The sequence below is a fragment of the Cavia porcellus genome, unplaced genomic scaffold (assembly GCF_034190915.1).
Source record: "Cavia porcellus strain 051 isolate PalLab524CR breed Dunkin Hartley unplaced genomic scaffold, mCavPor4.1 scaffold_5, whole genome shotgun sequence".
Classification (NCBI taxonomy): Eukaryota; Metazoa; Chordata; class Mammalia; order Rodentia; family Caviidae; genus Cavia; species Cavia porcellus.
Genome location: NW_026947488.1, coordinates 42,544,278 through 42,565,228, shown reverse-complemented (window position 1 = coordinate 42,565,228; position 20,951 = coordinate 42,544,278). Strand labels below are relative to the sequence as shown.

The 20,951-nt window shown below is 36.8% G+C and overlaps 1 long non-coding RNA gene across 1 annotated transcript in view; it reads left to right on the top strand.

Annotated features, from left to right (window-relative positions):
• LOC134476051 (uncharacterized) overlaps positions 1–19,938 on the top strand; it is a 38,424-nt gene extending 18,486 nt beyond the window's left edge. The window contains exon 2 of the long non-coding RNA XR_010047491.1: positions 19,826–19,938. This is a non-coding gene — a long non-coding RNA (uncharacterized LOC134476051). The remainder of the gene's footprint in view (positions 1–19,825) is intronic.
• The last annotated feature ends 1,013 nt before the right edge of the window (positions 19,939–20,951 follow it).

Here is a 20,951-nt window from a genome sequence, read left to right as displayed (position 1 = left end):
TGTGCCATGCCACCCTGCCTTGGGGCCATCTGAGTTTGGATTGAAACCTCCAAAAATTATAAGATAAATAAACCTTTCCTTCCCTAATTTTAGGAATCAGATATTTTATCTCAAACAATGAGAGAAAAGTAACCAAGACAAAATTTGGTACCAGAGGAGTGGGGTCATTGTGACTGTACCTGACCATGTGGTTCAAGTGCTTCTTGGAATGGCTTGTGGAAAGAGTTTGGGAAGTTTCAGAGATGTTGCCTGAAAGAGTGGCACTGGAACAGTTTAGGCTGTTTTGTATGGGAGATTCTAGTCAGAGCTCCGGAGACCAGAAGGCTTATAGAAAACCTCCCAGTAAAGACCAGGCTTGGGAGGTTTCTGCAGAGAAGAGGAACAATACTGGTTGTTGGACTCCACATAATGTGTGTTATGCCTTGGCAGAAAGTTTGCCAGCATTTTGCTCATGTCCAGAGATTGAGATCAAGGACAATGGATTGATTAATCTGACAGAAGAAATTTCAAGTCAGTCTAATGTTGAGACCATGGCATGGCTATTGCTGGGGCTTTTAGCAAGATTTATGTTGTTAATCAATAGCAAAGAGCCCAGTAGCATGATTTAAAACATTGTGAATTTGACCCAAAAGCTGTGAACTGTAAAGATAAAATTGAGATCTGGATTTCTGAGAAAGAATAGAGAAATAAAAAAGATGGCCTGGGAGCGTGCTGGAAAGCAGTGGATCTTCACCTTTTGCAGTTTCAAAACTGCAAAAGTGAAAGAGTTTGCTCAGAGGAAAAAGGTGCAGAGCTCATGTTCCCAAGTGGCGGTGGATGTCAGAGGAGTTTCCAAAATGGTGGTGGCCACACCAGGTTCTAGATTGATGGCTACGTAGGGAATCTGTTTCTCACAATGAGGTTCAGAGTGCTCGGCAATCCAGGTACTTAACCCCTACAGCCAAGACAGAGGAAAGCCTGGCTATTTTTTTTTAGCTGGAAGCAGATCTTGGCAGCATCTACATAGCATTGTTTTTAGGTGCATAGGGAATTCATGAGTTCTGAGGTTAGGGAAGCTTCCATCCCAAATTCAGAAGGGCTGGGAGATCAAGAAGTGTGCTCCTGAGAGGGCAGTGTATGACTTTAAGTGTAAAGCCAAAGGAACTGGAGAACCCAGATGTTTGAAAAAGCCAAGAGCTTAGATCATCTAAGGAAAGCTGCAAGGATTAAGCATGGTGGGCCTAAGTGAGAAGCTGTGGGAGCTAAAACCCTTGAAAGTACCATAGGGGTGGCGTCACTCAAGCTTTGTGGAGCTTGCAACCAGATTGCTTCAGATGCTGAGCATGGAACCCAGGACTTAATGTTTGCCCTGGTGGATGCTGGACTTCTTTTGGTCCTAATCTTTTGTATCCCTCTGTTTGTATCCTTTGGAATGGTAATGTTTATCTTGTGCCATTACATGTTGGAAATGCTTAACTTTGTTTTCATTTGTACAGGGGCTTTCAGCTAAGGTTTGCTTTAGATCTTTGTGGAGACTTAGGACTTTAACTTTTCAGCAATGCTGAAACTGTTAGGGCTTTGGTAACTCTTAGAGATGGACTAAATATCTTTTGCATAAAGAATGTACAGGAGTCTTTGGGGCACCATGGATGGAATGTTATGGTTTGTGTTTGGATGGCTCCCCCCCACGAGCTTCATGTAATCACAGAGGTTGCTGAATCTAGCATTTGTGATTGGTTCATTATCTACCACTGAGATTGGAGGTGTGAGTGCTGCAGCCATCCAGGGACTGAGCTGGTATACATTGTAAAGACAGGAAGGAGGTGTGTTTTTTCTCTTTTGCACTGTTCCCATTTGCTATTTGTGGCTGCAATGAACAGCTGCTCCTGTGCCACACCACCTTGTCTTTGAGTCAGCTGAGTATTGACTGAAACCTTCAAAAAATAAATAAATCTTTCCTTTCCTAATTTTGGGCATCAGGTGTTTTGTCTCAGCAATGAGAGAAAAGTAACCAAGACATCAAACATTTATCTTGTTATTTTACCTTCCTATTCCTCTTTTCCCTTTTTTGTTCTCTTCTGTATGTACCTTGTTACCATCCACTTCTGTAACCAAGTGGACACAGAAAGAGTGCAATTTAAATGTGGATGGTATACATGCAGCTTTCTTCTAACATATCTTAATCAGCATCTCTCTCACTCATTCTGTTCTCATTTACCTTATCATCCCTTTATTTTAACATGGAAACTTCTAATGTGACTTATCTTTAACAGACATAAAGTTCTCACTAGTCAGTGATGATTTTGAGGATTTCAAGCTGTTATTTTTGGCTCTACAGCCTTAAAAATTAAACAGTATAGAAAGCATCCAAATCAGCAGAAAAAATCTGAGTTGTAAAATTATACCCCCCCCCATTCAAATTATAATACTGGTAGTCAAAAATTGTTTTGTTAGAATACCTGCTTTTAAATGATGGTTTTCAATATGAATGAAGAGTCTCTTAGATATAATAGAGAACACAAGTACATGTCTAGAAATTGATACAAAATGTAGAATACCTGTGATGTTAATTGTCCCATGCAAAACTGGTAGCTTTAAACCAAGTTACTTTGGAAAGCATTTCCAAGCATGATTATAACCAGGAGTCCCTTCTGAAATTTGTACATATTATTGAAGGGCAAAAAGTAGAAGTGGAAATAAATTTAATTGAAAGACAGTAAAACTACCCTGAAACAGTATGTTGTATGTGTATGTGTCAGTGTGTATCAAAGTTAAAGTTAACATTCTCAGGTACACAGGGCATACAAGAGGAAGTCTTTGGAACTTCAGAACTAGTAAGATGTGAAATACATCTAAATCTGGCGTGCTGTTTTCTACAGGGTCTTCATTTGATGATCTTTCATAATTCCAGTAAAAATCAAAACCAGCCTATGCTTCCATTCATATAATGTTAGGGCATCACATCCATAAGGATGAGTAACTGTTTGACCTCCATGAACAAAAGAATGATTTTAATTCTCTCTAAAGCTAAAGTTTATGCAGCTGCAGACACTCCTCCAACACTATGGGAGAAGACACTGAGCATATTTTTTTTTAAATTATGCCAGATTCCTTTTAGTTTTGTCAAATGAATTTGGTTGTTTCCTGAGTTGCTAAATGAAGCTATGTGAGATTTCTCTTGATGGCTAAAATAATGATATTTCTTCCATTTGATGCCACTTACCTATTAAATAATTACTTTATAAAGTCATATTTTCAATTAATAAAAATGTTTTTACTTTTAAAGTCAGAAATTCAGGGCTGGGGGTATAGCTCAGCAGCACAAGTGCCTGCTTGGTAAGCACAAGGGCCTGAATCTGATTCCTGATACCAATAAATAAATACATACATAAATACATAAATAAAGTGAAAAATTCATAGTCTCTTCCATATATTTTAAAGAACTGAACTACATGATAGGAGGTATATGACACTATTTACATTTTTAAAAAATGACTAATGCTAGGTGGACGAATATTGTCATCCATCATTGAGTGTTAGAATTTCTACTCACTTTAAATCTATTTCTGGTGACACTTAGCTGCCTGAGATCCTATTATGAAACTGATCGATAAAAAAGATGTGGTGAAAAATCTTTAACACAGCACAGGCATGAAAGCAAGAACTGCCTTTAAATTTTCTATTGAAAGCATTCCCATATCTAGAGGCTGTCATAGTTACATTTCTCATTGCTGAGACAAAATATCTGACACCCAAAGTTAGAGGAGGGAAAGTTATTGTAGCTTACAGTTTGTAGAGGTTTCAGTTCATAGTTGGCTGGCTCCAAGATGTGATGGTGTGGCAGATGGGCATGGCAGATGAGAAACAGTTCATGGCAGACAGGAATCACCACAGCAGCAAAGTAGTGAAGATGCAACAGGCCAAGACAGCAACTCTCTTTCTGTCCAATGCATTCTATCCAAGCTATGCACCCTTAGAGCAGGTAGCACTCACACCCAAAGGGGGCCTTCCCATTATCCACACCCAGAATCACGCCTAACCAATAAGTGGCCTAATTTAATAATCACATACCCTTAATCCCAATCTGACTCACTTAACAGCATCACACACATAATCCCAGCATCACACTCTAAATCCAGCCACCTGGAAAAGACCCACCTATGACCACATGGGACTTTAAGGAGACATCTAGACACCAGCCATAGCAAGGGCTAATGGAAATTCTATATTTTATAGTCATAGAAGGATCTTAAGTTGAAATTCAAGTGAATTGATGCCAACTCTGATTGATCACTGTGATAACATTCAATTACCAATAATTGAATGTCTTATAGATTGGTCATTAGGGCAGCCAGTCATTCTCTTTCTCTTAACTTGGCTTGATTTTGCCACTGAAGAGGGATTTTGAATATAAGGAGGTAAAGTTCTTGCAGATCCAGACCTTCTGTCCTTGTCCTTTACACCAGGCAAAGTGCTGTCTTCAAAGACCTTTCTGCAAATCCTTTTGTCTGATGCTTTTTGTGGTCTGCCCTGTGATTGCAAATCCTTGGCCATCTTCTCAACTGCTGAGCCTTGCTCTGACCCCAAAGCCTGATTTGCCTATACAAGCATCAGGCTGTACTGTGAGGAGTTAATGTTCTCTTGAAGCAATAATCAAGCACCGACTGAGGCCATCAGTGTACCAAAACCCCAGCCTCCTCACCCTTGGGGAAGCTGAATCCTACCCACATGTTTTACATTGGTTTCTGTAGTTCTTCCACAAAACAGAGCCCTTATTCTGCCCAATAACTTGCTTGACAAAATGTCAGTATTGACTGTCTTCTCTTACCAATCTGTTCCCTTGTTCTCTGTCATTATTTCCCACTAACATCTCCCAAATAATTTATTCTTGAATTTTCATCTTAGGTTCTACTTATGGATCTACAACCAGGAGAAATTCTGAAGACTTGGAAATAGAATACCTTTAACCAGACTATTGTTTCTATACACAACAAAGTGAGCCATCTTTCAGTCTCAGTTGCTCATGGTCTTGGATACAGTTTTGGGTGATTTTCTCTAGGTTTTTTATTCATATGTGGCATATCATTATCTTGGAAAATCTACCAGAGTATATAGGGTTACAGCTGGCCCTGTATGAGTATGCTTGATGAGCACTTGCTTAGGACTGAAGCTTAGCTCATAAAATCTTCAGAAACTGTGCAGCTCTGAAGTTCTGATAGATGCTATTGGACCTTGCAATTAAAATATTTCAGGGAATGTTTCTGATATTCAATGTTTCATACAACTGATTTTCATAGAACAAAAGGAACATTTTTCTTTTAAGTAATTTAAGGTTTAGCTAAATCAAGATAATAAAAATTATGAGTAGTCTTTAAAATGCATTTTTCCTTCTCCTGTCATGTATCTAGTTAATAAAAATCTCTGAAATAGTGAAATTCACTGTTTGCAATTTCCTCAAAATTATTTTTATACATTTCAAGTTACATTGGCTTAGTGCTTAGTAGTGTTTTTTTCTCTTTTTTTTCACTTTTTCTTTCTTCTAATCTCATAGTTAAGTTGAATCAGATTGTCCCATTCTTTTGACAATCTAAAGGAAACATATTTGCATGTATACCTTGTAGGGCTGTATTTACTTAAGCCAAGGCTTAGCAGAAAATAATAACCTTAATAAAGTGCCCAAATTCCTACAATAAAAATGAAACAATAAACACATAGAAATATGAGGAAGAAATTACACCCATTAAATGCATCAAGCCCGATGAGTGATAGGATGGCTGCCTATTCAAGTTGGAAATTTTACACATGATTGAAGCTTTATTTAGTCTAATGGAATGTGCTTCCTGAATTTTGCCTCTTACTAAGCCAGAGCACAATAGTGAGTATTATGTGATTAGACTGAGGTCATTCCCATTGCTAAGTCATTGTGATTCAGTCTTGACTGCCTTTTTTCTCAGGTAGATCATTACCTTACCGCTGCTTTCTGGTTAAGAGCTTCAGTTAGCTTGCTATAGAGATACATTTAACTTTACACATCAGAGACTCTTCCTTCCAGTCTCTCTAAAAATTTGTGAAATCATGGATGAGATTTAACTTCTTCTACAGTTTCAGAAACACAAGCTCAGTGATTTATGGAGATAAAATTCACAGAGATGTCACCAAGATTAATGAGCTGTCTCATTGCTACATGATCACATGGGTGAACAAATGACATACTGCATCAGCAAAGTGGAGATAACTTCAAAGTGATTTTTCAGATAAAGAATTTAATGTTTACAGTTTTCAAAAACAATGTCGAAGGCAGCATTCTTAGAGGTTTCAGAACACTCTTGCACACATATTATTTGTCTTATAATTATTTATCTTTATATAGACATATTAAGGGTGGCACAAATGGACCAAGATCTAATTGCAGTTGTGGATTCTGAATGTTCTTAATTCAAACCGGTCTTCATGGATTGCTCAACCACTGAGCCCAAAACTTACAATGGATGGTGTAAAGGGGGCAATGCAAAAATGTTCAGATGTCCTGGGGTGATTCTGTTATCTGCACTGGGTCATCTTAGGTTACCCATGCAATCATCCATGTCGGTGCTCCAGTCTCAAACTGTTTTGAGGGTTTGAATTGAGGACCAAGGAGACCCCCCTGATATCAGAAGGTATGTATTCTATTCAAGGACAGGCACTCACTAGAACTTATTTATTTATTTATTTTAATTTTATTTAAGGAGAAAAAAGAAAAAAAAAAGCCAGAAAAAGGGTACGAGTTATTCAGAATTTCAGAAAAAATGAACAGTAGGAAATCACTAGTTAATTACATATTGTCATCTTAGTAATAGTTGTTGAAGTTACAAAATTAAAGCATATAGAGGGGACTTTCAAACAGTGAGACTGCAAACAGTTTTGTTCAATGATCCAACAAAACTCAGTAATATGGTTATCTATCTTATACACTTAAATATATATGCAGTTATATCTTTTAGAGAACTTTCTTTTCCTTTCTTTTGTACAATGACAATCACACATTTTGGGTTTTATTACTCCCACCGTTCTTATTACTTTTTTGTTTTTGAAGAAAGTAAAACCAAATGTGACATTCCAGGACAGAGTCAGTCAAATCAAAAGGATGGACGTAATACATAATATAAAAACAAAATACAAGGTGATCAACAATGGTTACCATAATGCCTCTTGTTATCTTAAAAAGAATTGCCTATATCATCAGTTATAATAAAATTGAACAAAACAGTAAAGAATAAGACCAATAAAACCAAAACATTGGAGACATTAGAGGACTTCAAAAGAAGATAATAGTCAATCAGAATGAGCGTCACAATGAATCTTATTGTCTTCATAGTTGTTGCCTATACTTTCAAACTTGGTACTACCTAGCATAACAGAATAGAGGAAAATCAGTCAAAACAAGATGGTGAGAGCAATACAGAGTTTCAAATAAAGTTAATAGGAAATAATCAAAGTGGGTTGCTATAATATATCCTGCTATTTTTTTATTTATTTTCCCTTAATTAAAAAGAATAAAAATGAAAAAGTAGATAATCAAAAGGAGATTGAGATAAAAAAGAGGGCATAACAACAAAACAGTGCAAGTCAAAACATAGCCATTTAAGCAAAATAGTGTTTTACCACAAGATTATCTTGACATAATAGTAGTTACCATAGTGTCTCTTCCCTTAAAATCTTTGGGTATAATTTCATATACCGTAGCATCAAACATATCAAGACAATGTAAAACCATTCAAGAGAATGACAGTATTACAGGGTATTTAGAATCAACTAACAGAAAATGAACAATGGTTTCTGTATAATCTCATCTATAAAAGTTTTTGTTTATATTATCACATATAATAAAATCCAGTAAGATACAACATGTTAAAACCGATGGAGACAGAAGAACAAAAGCTTGATGGAACTTCAAAACAAGAGGATATTAAATCAGCACTACCTATTATGATGTCCTGTTTTCTCCAAAATGGCTGTTCCTACCATCCAACCTTCTCTGCCTCATTTCTGTTGAGCTCTTTTTCTGTCATTAGTTGTCAGTTTGTCCTCTTCATTTCGCTTTCTGCTCCATTCATTGTGGCCGCTCTGCCACTGTTTCGGGAATCTTGGTATTTTTCATTTTTAGAATATCCTGCAGTAATCTCTGGAGAGTTGAATTGGTGGTTGCAAATTCCCCTAGTTCCTCTTTATCCTGGAAGCACCTTGTTTTTCCATCAATTTCTAGGGACACTTGTGCAGGATATATCAATTTTGGCTGGAGGTTATTATCTTTCAAAGCTTGAATTATTTCCCCCCACGCTCTTCATGATTTGATGGTTTGTGCTGAGAAGTCTGCTGTAATTTGATGGGTGTTCCCTTGTAAGTGATCTGTTTCTTATCTCTGATGGCTTTTAACATTCTGTTCTTATATTGGATTTCTGGAATTTTGATTATTATATGCCTGGGTGTAGCTCTGTTTGGGTTGTAGGTGGCTGGGGTCCTGTATGCCTCATACATCTGAGTATCTTTACCTTTTGCTAAATTAGGGAAATTCTCCTGGATTATTTCTGTGAATAGCTTTTGTAGTCCATTTGTTTGAGTCCCTACTTCTTCTTTTATGTTCTCAATTCTTAAGTTATAGATCCTCTTATCATCTTCTAGTCTTTGTATTATTGCTGTTTGTTTTCTCGTTATTTTTAAGAAGTTTTTCATTTCATGCTCCCACCTTACAAATCTGTCCTCCAGTTCTGATAGTCTATCCTTAGTTTCTTTCAAGCTGTTATGCCAGCTTTCAATAGAGTTTTTAGTTTCCTGGTAATCTCTGTGAACCTGCTTCACGTATTCTATGTTTTCTCTATTTTCTCCATCAAACAATTCTCCCTTTTTTTTCTATTCTTCCATTCCACCATCTGTTTTTTCTTGGGTGGTGCTTAGCATTTCTCTAACTATTTTTCTTGCTTTATTTCATTAAATACTTCATTTTTGAACTTGTCTATGAGGCTCCGGAGATACTGCTTTATATCTATAGGTGCCGTGTCTGATATTGCATGTTTTCTGTCTTCATTCTCTTTTGTATTTACCTTTCCTGGATCAGTATTCTCAGGATTGGGGACTGAGGACCCTTTCTTGTTGCTCCCTTTTCCCATACTTTTGTTCCTTCCATACAAGCGTATGTAGGAAGCCCAGTTTGTTTTTTTCTCTTTGTCTGTTACAGTTTGTTTGAATCTGCCGGCTAGGTGTTCCCGCCCACTGCAGCATACTAGGGAGACACAGACCTGGGCAGCCTCTGCTGGGCCCACCCCTCCAGGTCAACCTACTAAATGTTTCACTGCTAGGGTGCACCTACAGGTGCAGGGACCTGATTTGGGCTAGCCTACTGGATCTTAGTCCGCGGCGTTACCAGGCCAAGTGCTCCCCACCACTCCCGCTTGAGAGGGGAATATGCGACTAAAGTCACTGCAGGGCCCTGTTCTGACTAGTCTACTCATTCCCAGAGTGTCCTCTGTTGGAGCCTCCTAGTCTATGAAAGGGTCCCCATTTCTCTCACTCACCACAGGTCAATGCAGAGCTCCCTGCCAGTCCCGCTCTCAATGCCATTTGGTTTGTTGATTCCAGCTCTCAGAGCTTTCGCGCATCTCTCTCCCTGCCTAGGGATTGGGACGCAGTATCGGCAGCAGGAAATTCAAATCGTGGCTTCCAATGGCGCGGGATCCAGCTTCTGCACTGAGAATTTATCTGTTCCTGTTATAGCATCAAGATTGCATTTCCAGTTGGTTTCTCTCAGCTTACTTCGTTCTTGGGTCGGCAGGGTACATTTCCCCTTGCATAGGACTCCTCACATGGCACCGCTCCTGGATTCTAAACTGGTAATCTCAGAGAGCCTCCGTGGCTGCTGTTATTTGTCTGCCATGTTCTCCCGAAAGTCTCAGAACTTATTTATTTTTAAAAATTGTTTATTAGCACCTGTTTTCAGTACATGCAGCTTATGATCATTTTGAGGAGTGAGTACATTTCCATAATACAATTTCCCTTTAAATCTTCTCCCATTTCCCTTTTCTTCATTTTCATTCTTGTTGATATCATAATCTTAGCTCAGCTTTAAGGCATGCAATGTTTATATTCATTGAGGCTATTGGTTTCTGAACATGACATATCTGTATTTTATTTATTTTCCTTCTCCTCCCTTTTACTCCTTTCCTTAGCCTCTTGAACCCCCCCTATTTGCAAGAGATCTATCTTCTGTCTCCTATCCATCCATTATTAATCTCTTTGTACTTTGCCTCACTCAAATGAAAGATACTACATGGTACATAAGCTTGTGTATCTGATTTATTTCACTCAACATTATAGATGTTTACAGTTTTCAAAACTGGTGCATTCATTTTCCTACAAATGTCTCCAATATGTTCTTTTTATAGCTGAGTAGTATTCCATTATGTGTATATGGATCCACATTTTATTTTTTAGTCATCTTTTGATTGGTGTACAGGCTGCTTCCAGGATTTAGCTGTTATAAATTGTTCTGCTGTAAATATTGCTATGCATGAATCACTAGAGTATGTTATCTTAAAATCTTTAGGGATGATATCTAGAAGAGTAATAGCTAGATCCTATAGTATTTCTAATTTTAATTTTTTGAGAAATGTCCATGCTTATTTCCATAATGGTTGAGTGAGTTTACATTCCCAATGACTATATAGGAGTATTTTTATTAGAACCATCTCAGCATTTGTTACTTTTTATTTCTTGATAGCAAATCTTTCTTGTGTGAGAAGGAATCTTAGCATTGCTTTAATTTTTATTTCTATGATGGCCAGAGATGATGAACAGTTTTTCACATTTTTCTCATGGATATCTAGTGACTTCTTTCCTTATTGCTGGCCAGAAGTGGTTCACTTATTATAGCTTTTATAGCTTCCTAGGAAATGACAATCCTTCTTACCTTTGTAATATTTTCAAATGCTTGGTTAGGTCTTGCCCAAGATATCTTTTTATATACCAGGTTTCTGAGTCTGTTCCCACAAAACAAAGAGGTGGCATACCCTTAAGATCAGTGAAAGAGAACCTCATGTTTCTCTTAAATCACCATCCTCTGACGCTCAATATGTGCTTATTCTGGGCCTCTGGCCTGACTATGAATTCTAGGAAGTGTGCAGTTATGAGATAGTAATATAGAATTCATACTAATCTACAAAGACATTGTTTATAACAACCTAAGTCATCGCTCAGGTTTTCCCTCCCTGGGGTCTGGAGGGAAGGCTATCCCTCAAAAGAATCCCTCAAAGAATTAATTGGTGTCTCTGGATCCCCAACAATATAATCCCAAAGATTTCAGTTGCCATTCTCATATTGCCAACATTTGGGGCTAGCAGTAATGCTGCAGACTGATTCTCACCAGTTTCCCTTCTATGGTCCTTGAGATTTTCCACTCCATTGTAAACTTGCTGAGTCTGTAGTGGAGGAAGTCAGACTCCTTCCCCTTCTAGCACTGCAGTGTAATCAGATTGATTAGGCTCTTTCCACAGAAGTGTGATGACTTAGTTTGGTGTATTTCTTTTGGCATAGCCACTCACAGGGAATTAGTTTCCATAGTCCTTCTCTTTGAGAATGTAAGGTTAGGATTAGGGCTAGGGTTAGGGTTAGCTGCTCTTGAAGATTGCTTTAAAATAATATCAGAAAGAACACTTAAACACATCAGATAATTTCCTATGGCTTACAATTCCAGTACTAAACTCAGTGTCTCCCAAACTGACAACTCTAGCTGTAATGTAACAAAAATTACAAAGGATGTCAATTCATTGAAATGCAAATTTTCACATGGAAACCCCACCACACCTCCAGTTTTCTGAGATTCACTGTGGTTTGTCACATGCAGATAAACACTGATCATTCAATAAATTTCTAGGACTTTTGAAGTGAGAAAACTAATTTTGTTTTATTTTGCATTATCCATGTATAACCACTAAATCAATGATATATAATTAAAATTTATTTTGTTTTCTTTTCTGTTTTTATTGATAGTGCTGGAGCTTTATTCTGGGGACTTACACATGCAAATACTGCACACCTGATCTCCATTTTACTCCTAAATTTCAAGCTTGTTTTTTGTTTTTGCAACGTTTAAGTGATACTATCATTGTTTTTTTCCCTCCTGATTTTCCACCTAAATATTACAATAAAAACTAAAGAACAAATTAATAAACAAATAAATAAATGATAGATGTTTTCAAAGACTAGTAAGAAAGTATCAGTATTGTAGAGTGAAACATACAGTGTATAATCATACAGGCCATCTTTAGTTCAAACCAGTGACTTTTTACACAACTTTAAAAGAAGACAGTTCAGTTCAGTTGAATGTAGATTTATTTACTATTTTATACTTGGGCTTCATGACCTTTTCTTAACCATTCACATGTTATATGCAAGTAGAAGTTGTATTAATAAGTATTGCTATGGTAAGAAAGTTACCAGTATATTTCAAAGGCTTAAATCACAAACATTGATATTTTGCTCACTCTTCATGTAAATTGATTTGGGCCTGGTCCATGTACCTTCTCAATTCAGAATTGGAAAACAAAGAAGAAGCTCTTCTTTAGACTTTGTATTCTCATATGGAAGGAAAAAACTGAATCCTAATGTAGACAAATTTAAACAGAAAAAAATAATTTAGGAGGTTAGATGATACTGGTATAGAATTCAAAAGTGACAATCTGTTTTACAAATTGTGTCAGGGCTTACTAAAGAAATAGATTTAATGCAAAATATACAAATATATAAAGTGTACAAGATTGGCTCACAGTGACTATCCAATGAGTCAGATGTGGAATGATGCAAAGGCCCACCTACGTGCTGGAGAGCCGAAGGAGCCAGTTGAAGGCCTGCAGCTCACTATGGTGTCCTGTGTGAGCTGTGTCAGGAGGCTGAGGCATCTGCACTGGAAGCCAGCAGATGAGGTCCAAGTGAAGGCGAAGACTGGAGCTTGTCCAAAGAAGCAGAAGCAAGCCTGCCTTCTTCGTTTTCCTCTTATGTCATTCTGGAGACCATCTTCCCTGGAGTGGGTCTTCCATACCCAGAACTATCCCGAATTTAGTTAGGTGTTTCTCACTCAAGTTGGCACAGTCAGTTAACTATTACACAAATGTATGAAACAATCTCACTCATAGGAACAGAGGAAACCAATCTAATAACTTCAGACATGAGAATAAAGGCAAAACAATCTTCCATAAGCGTGGCTTTCTACTAGATAAGGCTGTCTCCTACAGGTGGATGTGATCACAGTTTTCAAAACAATATACATGCATAATAGAATTGAACAGTTAACGAAGTGGTGAGAGAAGCAAGATTTCTTATTGGTGAGACATGAAGTTACAGATGAGCAAACAGAGGAAGAGAAAGTGATCCATGCAGTAATAGCATTGGAACTCTCAGGATGAACTCATGCATAGCTTAGTACAGATATAAATCATGCCATATAGAAATATTTACATATAAAAATATCCACATATGTTGGTTTGTTTCTATTTTCTTGTTTTCTCAGGGTAGAGGGCTTAGTAGCAATAATATTCCCATGGTAAAGAGCTCACCTTGCATCCAGCTCTCTATTTGTTACACTAGTGTCTAAGAAAAGAAAAGTAGCTGGAGTAATGGCTGAGTCCAGGACTAGCAAAATATAAAAACTGAGCCTGCAACTTTTTGGATGGAGAAAATTGAGTAAAGTCTAAAATAAAAAATTAAAACAAAGAAAACATTGTCTTGATTGACGTATTTCAAAGATGTGCAAGTGTGAACTCAATAGCCAAGACTGGAAAACAGTTTAAACTGAGGAGGGGCTAGAGATTTAGCTTAGTGGCAAACACACCTGCCTGGCAAATGTGAGGTCATAAGTTCGATCCCTAGTACCAAAAAACAAAACAAACAAACAAACAAACAAAAAACCCACCCCCCCAAAAAACCAAATAAAACAAAAAACTACTGAGATATACGGATTTTGTACTTCCTGTTGTGTATTAGGGCTTCATCTATTCAAGCTTCCTCTCACCAGGACCATTGGCTACCAACAATCCTTCTCTTGCCTCTGTAGACTATAGTCTTATATTCCCCAGAATGTTACATTAATGCAGTCATAAATGTGTAGCCTGTTAGGCTGAGTTCCCTCACTTAGCAATATTCAGTAAAGACTCATCCCTGTGTTTTGTGGCTGAAAGTTCACTCATTTTATCTGTATTAATCCACTCCATGGAGGATGTCACACAGCTTTCTTGTCCATTCTTCATGGTTGCTTTCTATTTGGTTGATTGTGAAAGAAGCTGTTCTAAACATTTGCAAATAAATACCTAGCAGAGCTAGTACTGGGAAGGAAATATCGAACTATTCTACAGTGGCCATACTAGTTTGTGTTCATGTTACCAAAGAGGGAGAGGATTTGTTGCTCCACAGTTTTTCTATAAATTGGTATTGTGCTTGATTTATAAAATTTCAATCTTCCAGTTAAACTTATATCACATCATTTTTAATTTTCATTTCCCCCTTGATCATTTTTTATAATCAATCTACTGCATTTCACACAGAAGTCATTCATAAAAAGTAAGTTTTGGTGAATTAATAATTAAATGAAGGGTTTGTACAAAAGACAGTTTTCAACTTGTTTCAGCAAGTGGATTATTCATTATGTTTTAGTCTGCTCATTGAATTTTAAGGACATCTGAAGCCATAAAATAGTATTTATGCTGTTTACTTTGATATTTTCAGAACCTGATACATATTAGTAACAATAAATTTCCTAGTCACATTTCTATTTATTTTTACCTCAGGGCCAAACTATCTGAGATTGGAAGCTGTTTTTCTTTTAAATTTTGCTTTGGATTGTCAACTAAAAAGTGAACTTTTTCCTTTGTACTTCCCATGGAGACTAACAGCTTCCCTTCTTTAGCTCTGTGAAATTTTGGAATGAGTATTAAAAAATAAAAATATTAAGGTTCCAGAGACTCAAGCAGCATAGAAATGCTTGGAAGCACTTCTGATTCTTAAGATTTTTATTCTTATCTTGATTCCCCTATTCCCAACTCTTGATGACACCTTGGGAAACATAGGAAAGTGTAGAAAAGATCCTCAACTGCTTATCTGTCTTCCATATTCTGCTGGTATAACAGAAATAACTTCCATTAATGTGTTGGTTTATTTCTAGGCATCTCAGTGAGAAATTGATGACTTTGGGGCAAGGGAACTGGGCAACGGTGAGACAGGAAGGCAGACAAGGTGGTCAGTTCTCATGTGTAATTCTCAGTGCCTTTTCTGTGGGTTTTTTGCATGTGTTTAATTGCCTTGCACCCAAATGCAAAGCAAACTGCTTTGAACATAAATATTTCACATGTGCTTTCATGCTTTTGTAGTTGCTCACAGCTGAGAATGCCTAATTCTACGTGAAGTTCATTTTCTATCTAGTCCTTATAATCTATATCCAGCATGCTAGTTATTATTGAAGTGGATTGTTAATTTGCTCAGTAAATTACTATTAGACTGAATTAAGAAACCAGTTGTGTCTCAAAAATCTGTTTCATAATTTCTCATTCTTAACTAAGAGTTCGAACTAACTTGGGATAATGGAATTGCATTGTCTACCGAACTGAGATACTACACACACACACACACACACACACACACACATACAGAGAGAGAGAGAGAGAGAGAGAGAGAAACACGTCAGCAACAATAAAAAGAGAATTTGCTAAAATGAATTCTCTGAAGGAAAATTATTTGATTACATCTGCACACAAAATTCTGTTACTTTTCTGGGATAGAATTATTTAGGTTTCCACCTTTCTACCATTGTGGAATGTAGAGACCCTGAAGTACCAAGTTAGGCTACTCCCTTGGTCTTCGTGTCAAATCTCGGGCACCATGCTTGTCTTCTACTTACTCAGGGCCATGGGACAAGGTTTAACTCTCTGAATGTCAATTTCTTTATTTAAAAATGAGAATAAGAATACCTATTTCATACTCCCATAATTTATTAAGTTATAATTAAATAAAATTGCATATATTTACACAATACATGTATTTTGATATATATATATACACACATTATGATATATATATTGTAGTGGAATGAATAAATCAAACTAATTAACATATCTCTCATCTCACATGTTCAGCTGTGGAGATAGCATTTCAGGTCTACTGTCATGTGCAGAATTCATTGTTATTTAGTATAATCACCATATTTTACAACAGATCTCAGAATACATTATCCCATCTAATGGAAACTTTGTATCTTTTGGCATATTTCGTGTCTAGTAGAATAAACCCAGGCTCTAATATTGACCAATGAGAGAGGTACCACTTGCAGAGCTAAAATAAGTTATTTAATTTTTATGATGACAAAATGAGTAATATGAAGGAAAGATAATTTTCTGTGATTTTCTGATGATTGAGTGCATGCAAAGACGTATTCAATCTGTTAACTTTGAAGCCTGGTAACTCTGGGTGCCTCAAATCTAATAAACTCAAATATTTAAATATTTAATCAATATATTGTGGTTTGACTAAAGGAGACTGAAAATCCTTTAGCCTAGGGCTCAATGCAATTATGCTGACCACAGTTGTGAGAGCCCGCCTCCTGTCTAAGGAGAATGATGATCAACATTTGCCAGGCACATCAGCCTAACACTAAATCCACCGACCTGATCAGCTTATTGAAACCGTATCGATCATTGGCATCTGTGTTCCAGATTATGCTATTTCACTCAGTACTTAAAAATTCATCATTTTCCATTACACAAAAGATCTGACCCATTAATGTCAGAAAGCAATGCTATGTCTTTGAATTTTGATATATTTCAGATTAAAGAATCAGTCCAAGTAATATTACAAAATATTCTTATTTTTTCTTTTAATTTTAGCAAAAATACAGGTTATCGTGATCTACTGTTTTGTTATGCCCAATTACTCACACCTCTCCTGCAAAGGAATTATGAGTCTTTACTTGATGCCATGCAAATTGCAGTGAGTTTCCTCAGAGAAGACATTCTCAGCTCAGTGATACCACTACTCTCTGTCCATGTTTCCATCTTCCACCAATGGAATGACTGTAAAGTAATGTGCTAGTCGCTTTCCATCACTGAGACATATTATCTCTCACCCACAACTCAGAGAGGACCACAATAAAGGAAAAAGAAAAAAATTATCAGAATATTTTCTAGTATTACTTGGACTGATTCTTTAATCTGAAATATACCAATATTCAAAGACAAAGACATTTATTTGGCAAACAGTTTTTAGTGGGTTCAATCCACTTGGCTGGCTCCTAGAAATGGCATGGTGAAAGGACCTGGCAGAGGACAACTACTCACCTTGTGAAAGCTAGGAAGCAGAGAGCAAGGGAAGTTGCCTGGGACCTTCTTGGTCACACCCTTCTAGGTTACATCCCCAATGACTCACTTCCAACCATCTCCTACCAACAGATTCAGCTACTGAACTCATCAATGGATAAATCCACCGATGAGCACAGTGTCCTGATGATTCAGGCATCTTCCAGACATATTGTTGTGGTCAGGGTTTACAAGGGAAAAGATTTAATGCAGGACATGTAATTTATAGGATTATTTTATAATATTCACCCAAAAAGTAAAATATAAAAGGATTCATGAGATCTCTACACAAACTAGAGACCCAAGTAACTCAGCTGGGGGCCTGCATCCCATGGCAATGTCCTGCATGAGTCCAGTTGGAGATCTAGAGCTCACGACAATGTCTTATGAAAGTCTGTATTGAGGATCTGCACTAGGAAGGCTCAAAGTTCAGCAGTGGAAGCTAGAAAGTCTGCACCAGTGACATGAAGGATCTGTGCCAGCAGGCTGAGGGATCTGCACTGAAGATAGGAAGCCATGCTCAGGGTAAGGACTCCGAGCTCCCTGAATAAAAGCACAGCCATCCCCAGCAACAGTGAGGACCCTAGCTCCTCCGATGAGAACAGCTGAGTTCCTATCAGGGAAACCAGTGTGACAAGCTTCTCCAGGGAAATCAGTGTGAAATGCACCATTTTCCCCTCCAGTTCTTCCTTACATTGCTGGCAACAATCCTCAGGTGGGCCTTCCACACCCAGAGCGAGGCTCATTCAATTGAGTTGGGTGTTTCAAGTTGACCGTTAGTCTACCACACGCATGAAAATTTTGGGACATATTTTAGACGTAAACCATAACAAGTAACATGAGTAATGGTTTAACATTCATCTATGATTTATCCGTTTCATTTTTATTCACGAAAAGGAAGACATGTCCTAAAGCAAGGCTGCTGCTTCATTTGCCATTCTAGTGTAAACAATACATACTAAGCAATCTGTGCAGCTTTGAGGAAAAGAAGAAATGATCTGTATAAGTCTTGCAGCTAAAAGTTGCTGGATTTTTGAAGATGTTGGACATTGCAGTAAAATGCAGTAAATACTGGCTTTTGTGCTTAGCAAGCATTCTGAATGTAATGAGAAATGTGAATTGTCTCTGGAATTTATGACAGCCTAAGATGATCGAACCTTCTCAATATAGATTTCCTTTCTCTTCTTTTCCTTCTCTTTTCTTCTCTCCTCCCTTTCTTTTCTCTTTCTGCTTCTCTCCCTTTTCTTTTCCCTTTTCCTTCTTTTTCCATCCAATATATAAGACATTTCTACATCACAGAAATTATTCCTTGAAAAAATAGTAAAATAATATGTATGATATATAAACTTTATATATCATATACTTAGTGTTATATTTAGTTTTGTTACATACTGTATCATATATTTCTAAGTAAATATCATTGTAATTTTCTATATACCTATAGAATATATATATAGAATATATATTATACATATATGCAGAAAGAAAGAGAATATATATATTCTATATGTTCTATTTCTATATGTATATCTTTCTCCGTATCTGTATGTATAGCTATATCTTCTAATGAAAAATTACTTTGGGGTCTGACAGAAAAAAGAATTTGGGCTCAGAGGTGACCTTACAAAAGCCAAAAAATAATCAGGATTTCAACCCATTCCGTAGCCTCCAGTCATGAACATTTCTCAGTCTCTTCTGTTGCTTAATTATCATTCAAAATACATGATGTTTCTAGAAATGTAGAATGAATAAGATAGACATATTTGTAACTCAACGGAGAAGAGACAGTTTCTAAGTCAGAATGCCCACAGATCTTCCTCATAACTCCATCTAAGGGTAAGTTAATCTTAAACAGATTTTCTCAGTGCCAGCATACTGGTGATATGTTACCCTCTTTGTTTACTTTAGACATTGAAACAATTAAATGTTCTAATATAATCATCCTAATTTCAAGGGCATGATTTAGAAAATTGAAGACAAAAATTTTAGCAGAATGAAATTAATATATTTTCATTTCTTTGGCTTCAGAAAGTAAAAGTAAATCATTTTTTTTTCTCATAGAAAAATTGAAAAATGTAACAGCTGTAAAACTAAGATGAAAACTGCCAGAATTAATATAATTCTCTTAGTGTATATTTATATTTCATTTTAAAATTTGCATTTACTTTTTAAATAAAATTTATTTAAAAGGAAAAAGAGAAAAAACAAAACAAAACAAAGTGGTGCAAGGGTACAAGTAATACAGACCACAAAAAAAAGTAAGAAATCACCAGTTAATAGATTACACATTAACATCTTAGAGATAGTTGCTCAAGTCACAGTATCAAAGCATACAAAGTGGACATTCAAACAGTGAGACAAAATTTGCATTTACTTTTAAAATTGTGTTACAAGATTACTCTAAATTTCAATTGGTAAATTTGTTCATTAGGTAATTTATTCAACACTTATTATATAGCTGCTTTCTCTTATCTCTCCTATAGATACTGTGAATCTAACAGACAACCCTCTGTCCCAGGCATCACATGCTGTATGGAAGATGGAAAAAGAACTTGTTGTAAAAAAGTCAATAAAAATGGTTAGATTTGGAGACACAGCTGTGAAGGAGGTAATCAGGTTGAAGATGATGGGGATGCTTGCTTTGAATAGAGTGGTAAGTTGGAGAAGTAGTGATGGAGTAGAATTCTAAAGGATGAGAGTGAGCCTGCCATGTAAGGGGCTGGAGAAAGACCCCTATGGAGAGAAACGGGGAAAGCCATGGATGTAGGAATGTGTGACCTATGTGGGACAGGAAGGAGGCCAGGTGTTGACCTGAGCATATGAACAGGGTGAGAATGGTCTGGAGGGATGAGGACCTGAGGAGAATGTAGTTTTTCTGTTGTGGAGCAGAATTTAATTAGACACTTACATCATTTTTTGTAACAAAGGGAATCCATCAAAATGATCACCTATAATCAGTGCTTTAGCAAGTTCCCTTCAGATACTATACAGCAAAATAGACCAAGAGAGAATATAAATGGAAACTCTCATTCTACTACCTATGTCATTATTTGTCAAAGTCTTCTAGTATGTCAGAAGCAATCATAACTCATTTTGCAAAGATTTAGCTAACAGAAAGAGGATGTTTCATTTAGGAATTTAGGAGGGAAAGAAGTAATAGACACAAAAATATCTCAGTTTTATGTTTCTATAATGGAATCCCACTGCCTGAGTAATTCCTGTTTCTGGAGGCTGGAAAGCCCAGTATTAAGGTGCTGGTATCTGGTGAAGGCTTTATTGGTATCACACAACATCACAGCACAAGAGCGTCATGGGACAATAGAGCACAAGGCCACACAAAATTTTGTCTCCCTTTGCCTTCTTATCAAACCACTAATACCATCATGGGAGACCCATCCTCAGAACCTATCCAACTCAGTCACCTTGCACGGCATTTTACCTCCAATCATGGCTACAGTGAAGAACAAGCGTCCAACACATGAAATTATATATATATATATATCCAGACCACAATAAGTAGTTTAGACAAGATGAAAAGAATTTGAACAGATTTGAGGTATGTTTTAGGAACAATATCCACAAGATTTCATGATGCATTAGATGAGGAAT